General features: G+C 36.5%; 1 long non-coding RNA gene across 1 annotated transcript; it reads left to right on the forward strand.

Annotated features, from left to right (window-relative positions):
• Nucleotides 1-1,155: 1,155 nt before the first annotated feature.
• Nucleotides 1,156-2,173, forward strand: LOC150033325 (uncharacterized). The gene is made up of 2 exons (XR_016523728.1): nt 1,156-1,483; nt 1,894-2,173. It is a non-coding gene; the product is annotated as an uncharacterized LOC150033325 (long non-coding RNA).
• The last annotated feature ends 7,538 nt before the right edge of the window (nt 2,174-9,711 follow it).

The following is a 9,711-nucleotide window of genomic DNA, read 5'->3' on the forward strand; positions in this document are numbered from 1 at the left end:
ATTTGTATCTTATGTTTTTCTTTTTCTTATCTTTGCACAATTGGAGAGTAGTCTTGGTTTATTTTTTGCTTTTTTATGTATTTGTTGGTATGTGGAATCATTTTTAGAGTGAATGGATATGATTCTCTACCTAATTTTATTTTTCTCTCTTAAAATGCTTGAATGAGCCTTGTAATATCTTATTTATGATATATCTGTTAATTCGTAAATTTGTTTTTATGTATAGTTTTGTTTTTTACTTCACGTTTTGAACTTCAAGCTTATGCTATAGTAGATCTATTATTGCATTAATGTCTCCTTGTATTACTCACATTTGATTTAATACCTTGATAAAACTATTTTCTTCCTGAATTGAGCTTAGGAAGCAAAAATTTCAAATTAGAATTTATGTGATTGTTGTGGCAAATGAACACGTAGTTAACAATGTTGCTACTAACCCAGTCAAATCTTCACCTTCGATAAAGTATTTATTGTTTATTTCTTATGTTCTATTTTAATTTTAGTATTTTGTTGAACTATGTTAGACATAAATAACCTTTTATAACTTTCTCATTATACTTAATATCACATTTTATATTGCCTTGGTAAATAGCATTAATAACAACAATGCTTTCAAGAAGAGAAAATTGTTAGATTGGAGTGGTATAGGAGAGGTAGTTGTTGAAGGTCGATGGTCTTCGAATGACCCTAAGGTTATTGTTCATCATGTTCCTCTCGATCTACAACCTATAAGAGTTTCAATGAAATTTTATGAAGACCTAGCTCAGAAATAATGTACGTCGAGGATGTTGTTGGTAGCATAATTGTGACAACCCAAATTTTTATATAACTTAAATTCAGATATTTTATAATATTTGAGGATAATTTTGGATTTTTTTGAAGGTTAAATTGAATTATTATAAAAGGAATAATTCAATTTTAAAATTTTTCTTTAGTAAAAGATTTTGGAATTTAAGTTTTAAATTAAGGAGAATTTGGGATTTATTTTAATTTTAATTTAGAAAACTGAATTAAAAATTGGGAGATTTGGTTTTTTAAGATTTTTGGTGAAGATAATTGGAATTAAATCGATTATTGAGATGATTGATTAGAAATTATTTTCCCAAAAGGGATTTCGGATTTTAAATCCAAAAAGATTTTAGATTTTGAAGAGGAAAAGAAAAGCGATCATATATATATATATATATATATATATGCTTATATAAAGGAAAATGGTTTTAAAGTATTATTTAAGTTATTTGACAAAATAAAAAGAAAAGAGAAGTTAGACTAGCCTTCATTGACATCCAACCACTTGGGTTTGCGTTGTCATCGCGTCGCTTGCTCCTCCATCGAAACCGACGGTGTTTGTCTGTTCCTCTTCAACGCGCCACCGGTCGACGCGAAGTCAGCTGCGCCCATCAGCCAAATCCAGCCACGCCGTCACCTTCTCTCAACCATTCAATATCATCTGCCACCACCTAGCTCTTTCTATGTTGCTGTTGTAAGTTTTCTCGTCAGATTTGGGGTTTGGGTTAGATCTTAGAATTTTTGCGGGTTTTCTTGGAAAATCTTGGATACCCATTTGATTTTGGGTTAAATATTCACTATGTTTTGAAGCTTAGATCGAGGTTTCAAGATGTTAAGATTCACTCTCCAACAGATTTAAGGATCGATTTTTGAAATTTTGGCACGTGGTTGTTGGGTATTGTGAATTTAGAACTCTTTGGAATGGTTTAAAATGTTGAAAGTTTGATTTCAAAATTCCTAATTATAAGTTATGCATAGATTGGTATCTATATGCTAAGCTTGGAAGCAATTTTAGATCAAAGCATATTGTGGGGCTTAATTCAAGAATTTCACTCAAGATGAAGAGGAGTTTAGTATGCTAATTATTTGGGCTTCAAATTGAAGGTTTGGAAGGCGAATTTGAATTGGACCATACCTTAGGCTTGATTAAGGATTCAAGAATTTCACAAAGATTCAATTGCTATTTGGTTGGACCTAACATTAAAGTAAGTAATCTTACTACTGGAACCGCCTTTTGCCGAGCGATAAATTTAAGAATAATTTTGAGGATCCTAAGACTATTTGCATCTAGATGCATGAGGATAAATAAGTTGAACTTGATTATATTTTAAACATGTTATGAGTGCAAGCATGAATTAAATTATTTCATTTATATGATTTTCTAGATGAACATTGAGCATGATGATATATATTTTCATATTTGTGGGACTATGTTTTATAATGAACGTTATGTTTATGATAGTGATAGTTACCCCTACCCGTAATTAGATACCCACCATAGGTGGTAATCTCCTTCAGGATTTCACCAGATGTTTGTGTTTCCTTCGAGATTCACCAGAGGTTTGTATTTCCTTTGGGATTCACCAGAGGTAGTGATCTCCTTCAGGATTCACTAGAGGTTCGTGTTTCCTTCGGGATTCACTAAAGGTTCGTGTTTTCTTCGAGATTCACCAGAGATGGTGATCTCCTTCAGGACTTCACTAGAGGTTTGTGTTTCCTTCGAGATTCACCAAAGGTTTTGTGGGTACACATAATCTACGGTAGAGTGGGTTAAACTATCCATTATTTAGCCACCCCATGAAAAGTAGAGGTTTATGCACTGAAGGAAATCTAAACATAGAAATCCAATGAGCAGAAGCGGATCGTTTCAAATCCTATTGAGAAAGAACACAACAATTACAATCTATAAGAATAGATTATGCAAAATAAATAAATTACAAGCATGCTTCTTAGAAAAATAAACAAGGGATAGAGTATGCAAACCTTTGAAGAATCTTTCTTCAGGTATCCATCTATCGATCTCTAACGCGTCCAAAGAAGTACTCGAACACAATAATCAATATAGCCAACAGCACGAACTGAAGAATCCTCGATCACTATCGACTCCAACTCGATCCTCGAACCTTGAATGGAACTAGAACACTACCATAAGTGTTACCTTCGTATTCTCGATGTGAGAATCCAGGAGTTATGGATTCTGTATGACTTTGGATAGAGGAAAAAGGAGGAAGACGATCGAGTAGACAATCAAGTAAGTGGGAGATGGATGAAGTCTATCGTATAGACTAGATACTCGATCATTCAGAAAGAAGAAACCTATCGTATAGACTTTGCTATTCGATCGTGTAGCAACAAGTAATCGAGTAACTATCTTATAGTAAACTCGATCCTCGATCATGTCAGCTCTCTATGCTATCGTTTAGTAAAACGCATTTTCTCAATAGCCTCTGTGAGATCTATCCGAATGGATCAACTTAACGATTTTGGAAAACAATTTTTCTTTTTATCTCACAGTTACCATAAAATTTTCAATAACCTCCCATTCAATCGGTTATTAAAGAAAAAGAATAATTATCATATAATTAATATATTATAAATAAATATGATACCCAACTTATCATATTATATTTATAGCCTATAGTTTTAATATTTCGTCATATGAAACATATAAACCATAGTTCTTTTTCTATGTTATGGTATTTAATATAAATCATATTTATATTAACTCCTTCAATTAATATATCTAATACATCATATCAATTATATCACATATAATTGAATTAACTTAATTATATGATATATAATTAAACTTCCTTTTGTTAATTTGAACACTTCAAACTAACCCAAAATCTGATTCTAAACTTGAACCCATTGAGCTACCAAGGGAACCTTATGGACCTGTAGCTTGAAGTTCCAACAGTACGTTAATAACTGACTAAACTCTTTAATCATGAGATCCACCATCCGTTAACTGTTGGTCACTCCATAAAGACCGATAGTTGCATTCTTCGCACTACAGATATATTTCTATGTTCATTGGATATAACCAATCAACAGTGCGATGACCCTTCACAAATCGCTCGTAAGTACAGCTAGGCCAATTTACCGTTTTGCCTCTATAGTTTCATCTAACTCCTTAAGTACCACTTTTTCTAATAAATAATAAGTTATATTCCTACTATGACTGAGTCCTGTCTTCCAAAGAGAGGATGTGGCCACTATATTCAAGACCCGGAATCAGCCCTTAAAGGAGCAATTTATCTACTTACCCCCTGCTTCGGGGAAGGAGTAAATTTCATCTTGTATAGCTAAGTTCTCAACTCCCCAATCAGACAAATCCCCAAAATGGTAGGCTTGTTGAGTTAAAAATCTAGCCACTCTCACCCATACAAATCAAAGGACCGCCTTCATGAGTAGGAGTTCTCAACTCACTCAAGATTAAGGTCATGTCACCTATGGTTATCCCAGTGAAATGTAAGTCTTAATTATCAATGGCGTTATATAAATAGACTAATCATCTCGTGATCCGGTCTTATACAAACTCTTTGTATAGGATACCTCATTCACAAGTCTCCACATGAATGGTCAGAATCATACCATTTGGAGCACTTTACAACACTTGTAACATTTACAAAGCGGGTCGTATTTGTAGTGTCACCAGGATAAGATATCCCTCTTTTATCCTTATACTACAGACCATTTAGGTTATTACTTAAGGCATGATCCACTTGTATGTCTCCACATACATGCTTAAGTTACATATGATAACCTTGGATCTTAGTTTATTAGATTGAGTAAATGCTTATAAAATAACACTTATTTTATTAATAACAATATGTTCACAAAGTGTTTACAAACTACGAGACTACCAGGAGAATTAGAACACCAATCCCAACATGCACGTCCCACTAAAAAGTGGCATCTAGAGGATATAGATACTTAGCCCGACCTCGATAGTGGGGTTACTTACTGAGTAAAGTTATACTCATTCTTTCTCATGTTTACTTTTTAGGTAAAGGTAAGAACACGCCGACGAATGACAAGCGGAATCCGTGATCAAGCCATGATAACGGGCAGAAATGCACGTTATCATAGTACTAAGTTTTTAAACAATGTTGGATTGCGTTGATGAAATATGTTAAATTGCATCCATTAAGCATAAATTCTATAATATTGCGGTCGCGTGCGTCCAACGTATTAGAGCAGTTGATCTTTATATTTTTATGCAGAATATGCGTTAACGCAATACAGAGATTGCGACCACAGGAATACATTGGTCGAGCGCAACCTCACCGCAAGACTTTGTGATGATCGTGCTCGCAAACATTCACCCAAGAAGAATCACCGCAACTTGGTCAGCGCAACATGGCAGGCGCATCCGGGTGAAAGGATAATTAAAAGTGATGGGACAGAAAACTGACGGCAGTCGGATCCAAATTAAGTTGGCAGTCAATAACGGTCATGAAGTACATTCAGCTTTATCGGTGACAATTATCCGGCGCATCAGTCAGGAATTAAAGTTGTCCCATCTGTACAACCGGGAGAGAGAAGCCACCTTTCACTATGGAAACTCTATAAATACCAAATGCATTCTTTAGAGAAGGGTTAAGCAGTTGATTACTTCATCACTTTACAAGTTCACGCCTCTATCCATAGTTTCTTTCATTTTAAGGTGGACATGAGGAAGAAAGTGTGTCGGTAGATCATTCCAGTAAGCTTGAGAGAGCGTCGGAAGCTTCAAAGACAGAGAGAAGGCCAACGCCTACGGAAGCAGGAATATCTTTAGACCAGAATAGAGATTTCAGTGTAAGAAAGCCTTGGTCAGCAAAGAATTGCTACCAGGCTCTCTATCCTAAACTTTCATTGGCATTTTGTACTTAACGTATTTATAAGAATGGAATTTCTTTCTCTATATATGTCCACTCTCTGTGATTCACGCATGAGTAGCTAGATTAGTTGAATGGGTTGAGAAGCATTTAACTAGCACAACTAGGGGATCTTCATTCTTTGCGATTATCTTGTTTATGTATGCTTCATTCGTCCTTTGGGGATACTTGGGAGAGTAGTCTAAGGACAAGATATAGACTTGGGAAGGTCAGGTCAGAATCTAGGTTTGAAAGAACCAGACTAGAACGCATAAATGAGAGATAGGCGCTTAGGAATGAGCACTATTTGTTATTAACACATCGCATTCATCTTAACGATAAGATATGATTGTATGCAGTCACCTTGCTTCAGGCATTTTGCATCAACGCATAGGACAAGAGTAGAGACTTAGGGATAATCTTAATGGACATTTGGCATTCAACACATGCGTCCTAGACTTAGGAGCACCGCATTTATATTGGAAAATGACTTGTTGTGCATGGTAGTAACATGATCACATGGTCTGACACATTCCCAAGTAACGCTACAGGTGAATAAGTAAAGTATACTAGGGCGCTTGAGAGAACCATATCGAAAGAACTCGGAAAAATGCCCCCTTCCATTCGGCCTTTCTTTGTTGTGTGAATAAGGTCTTAGTCTGCTATAAGATAGCTAGTTTGGGGGCTTTCAACATAAAAGAACCTGTTTCATCGACATGAAAAGACGATGTCCTAACCACTGGATGCTAAAGATCTTCTCAACCCATTCATCGCATACTCATTGCATCTATCAACGCAACTTTCATTTCTCAAATCCGTCGAATTTATTCATTTCTTTTTAATCAACACAATCAACAACCAAACACTTTATTTATTTTTCCAGTTATCGCAAAGTTTTCATAAAAAAAATCATCAACGCAATCTATTTTCACGAGTCCCTGTGTTCAACCCTGGACTTACCAGGAAACTCAGAGGAATTTACACTTGAATTCCACTGGGGAAACTTGAGTGCACAACGCAATCCATCAATGCATATTATCCATATTCTCACTTAATAAAATAACACATCAAGCCACTAGGACCAGCCTTATGCTTCCGCTCATGTTTTTAGAATTTTATGTTTTTAAATTTTTAGTCTAGATATTCGAACTTGAATTTTTGGTATTTTGTGCTTTTAAACTTTTTATGAGAATTTTCTAGTTTTGTTTTATGATTTAAGAGTAAAGTGAATTTCATTTATTTGCTTTTAATAAAGTTATTTATTCTATTTTTAGTTGGTTTTTACCAAATCATGAAAAAAAATTGTCGATTTGAAATGTGAGCATGCATGTAGTAATGGCCTAGTTTAAGTCCTAGGAAGTTGGGTCGTTACAGTTGGTATCAAAGTCCATGTTTTGGGTTCTAAAGACTGACTTACTATGTAAGTCTAGATAGTTCCTATGGCCCAGTAACATATTTTTTGTCGTCACCAGGTATGTCTTACAAGTAAAAGCTTTTAGTATGTATTGCATGCGAATAGTTTGATTTAATACCTTAGTACACATGTTTTCATGATAAGGGATCCAGTGAGAGTTGATTCTTAGGTACATGTTAGATCATGGCACCTAAACTCAGGGTAAAGAGGAAGGTTAGATGAAGGATTCAAGATTCTCAAGTCTAGGACCCATCCGTGTCAAGAATGAAAAAGGATGGAGTCGATTGGCATCAAGATGTTTTGGTAGCTCCAAACCCACCTAGGGCTCAAATTGATGAGAAGGAAATGGTAGCACGAATTGGGGAAGCTATTACATCATCCCTGATGGAGAGGATACAAGAATTGATTTGCAATGTAGTGGTAGAATAAGAAGCTCAAAATTAGACCCAACAGGAATCGATCCCACCGATACAGGTGCAACCGACCCAGCCATAGAATCAGAATGTGCAGGACTTGTCCCTTGAAGCTAAACACTTTAGGGATTTCAGGAAGTGTAGCCCCCATAGCTTTGATGGGTCACTAACGGACCCTACGAAGATAAAGATGTGGATTTCCTCCATTGAGACCATTTTTCGTTAAATGAAATGTCTGAAGGATTAGAAGCTTCAGTGTGCAGTATTTATGTTGATGGATGATGCTAAGATTTGGTGGCAATCGATCGAAAATTTTATTGACACTAGTAAAGGGTCGGTCACCTAGAACCAATTTAAGGAGCAGTTCTATGAGCAGTACTTTTCTACCGACACGAGGTATAATAAGCAGGAAAAGTTCATGAATCTGAAGTAAGGGGTCTTGTCTGTGGCAGAGTACGAACGAGAATTCATCAAGCTGTCTCGTTTTGCTCCCAAGTCGGTGGCCACAGAGGAGGATAAAATAGAGAGGTTCATTCAAGTCTGAAGGATGAGCTAAGGGGTCATGTACTGGCCCATAAGCCCACCAGTTATGCAACAACATTATGTATAGTAGCCAGAATAGATTCCACTGTATGAGGGGGAAACATGATATCATAGGGAGCAAGATCCTCTTCAGGGCAGAAGAGGAAGGCAGATTAGAGGCCTTCAGAGCCTCCACAAAAAATTCAGAACACAGATAGAGCTCCACGACAATGGGGGTAGCAGGGCTCCCAACCTGTAGTTGTTAAAGAGGATAAGTTGATCTGTTCCACATGTGGTAGACATCATTGAGATGATGTCTGGCAAGAATTGGAGTTTGTTTTCGGTGTTTCTAGAAAGGGCACATGTGGGAGAAGTGCCCCAAGAGGAATGCATCTGATAATAGCAGCCAGCTTGCAAGCTCGAATCAGGCTAGTTCGAGTCGTCAGCAGTAACAACGTAGAGTGTATTCTACCACTCAATAGAAGACCGAGAAGTCTGGCACCATTATGACAGGTACACTCCCAATCTTGGAACACTATGCATTGGTTTTTTCTTTATTTTTGTTCATCTCACTCACTCATATCATTAGCATTTGTAAAGCATGTCATGTTAGGATTAGAATCCTTACAGTATGTTCTATCAGTTTCTACTTCATCAGGAGAAATCATGTTAGCTACTGAAAAGATAAAGGCATGTCGAGTAGAAATAGCAAATCATACATTCGATGTGAACTTGTTAGTTCTAAACATGCTTGATTTTGATGTGATACTGGTATGGATTGGTTGGTTGCTGATCATCCTAGTATAGACTGCTCCCACAAGGAGGTGATTTTTAACCCTCCTACGGAAGCCAGCTTTAAGTTTAAAGGGGAGAGGACCGTGGTCCAACCCAAAGTAATTTTGACTATGAAAGCCAATAGGTTGCTTAACCAAAGTACTTGGAGTATCTTGGCTAGTGTTGTTGACACTAGAAAGGCTGAGTTCTCCTTGACTTCAGAGCCAGTAATGAGAGACTACCCAGATATTTTTCAAGAGGATCTCCCAGGTTTACCCTCACATAGAGAGATAGATTTTGCTATTGAGTTGGAGCCAAGCACAGCTTCTATCTTGAAAGCTTCATAGAGGATGGCTCCAGCAGAATTGAAAGAGCTTAAGATTCAATTGCAAGAGTTGTTGGATAAGGGTTTCATATGCCCTAGTATGTCACCGTGGGTGCACTAGTACTTTTTGTGAAAAAGAGATATGGATTGTTGCGTCGCATCGACTATAGAGAGTTGAATAAGATGACTATAAAAAATAAGTATCAACTTCCCAGGATTAATGACTTATTCGACCAATTGCAAGGAGCTACGGTGTTCCCTAAGATTGATCTTCAGTCAATTTACCATCAGTTGAGGATAAAGGACAGTGATATACCCAAGACGACTTTTTGTTCCAAGTATGGGCATTATGAGTTTATCGTGATGTCGTTTGATTTCGTGAATGCTCCTGCAATATTTGTGGTCGAATGAATAGGTTGTTCAAGGAATTCCTTGACACTTTTATGATAATTTTCATAGATGATATCTTGGTTTACTCCAAGACAGAAGAAGAACATGAGGAGCATTTACGAAAAGTTTTAGAGACTTTGAGGGTGAATAAGTTATATGCTAAGTTCTCTAAATATGAGTTTTGGTTGAAGCCGGTATCCTTTCTAGGACATGTGGTGT

This window comes from Benincasa hispida, chromosome 10, assembly GCF_027475165.1.
Source record: "Benincasa hispida cultivar pf3 chromosome 10, pf3_genome.v1.1, whole genome shotgun sequence".
Taxonomy (NCBI): domain Eukaryota; kingdom Viridiplantae; phylum Streptophyta; class Magnoliopsida; order Cucurbitales; family Cucurbitaceae; genus Benincasa; species Benincasa hispida.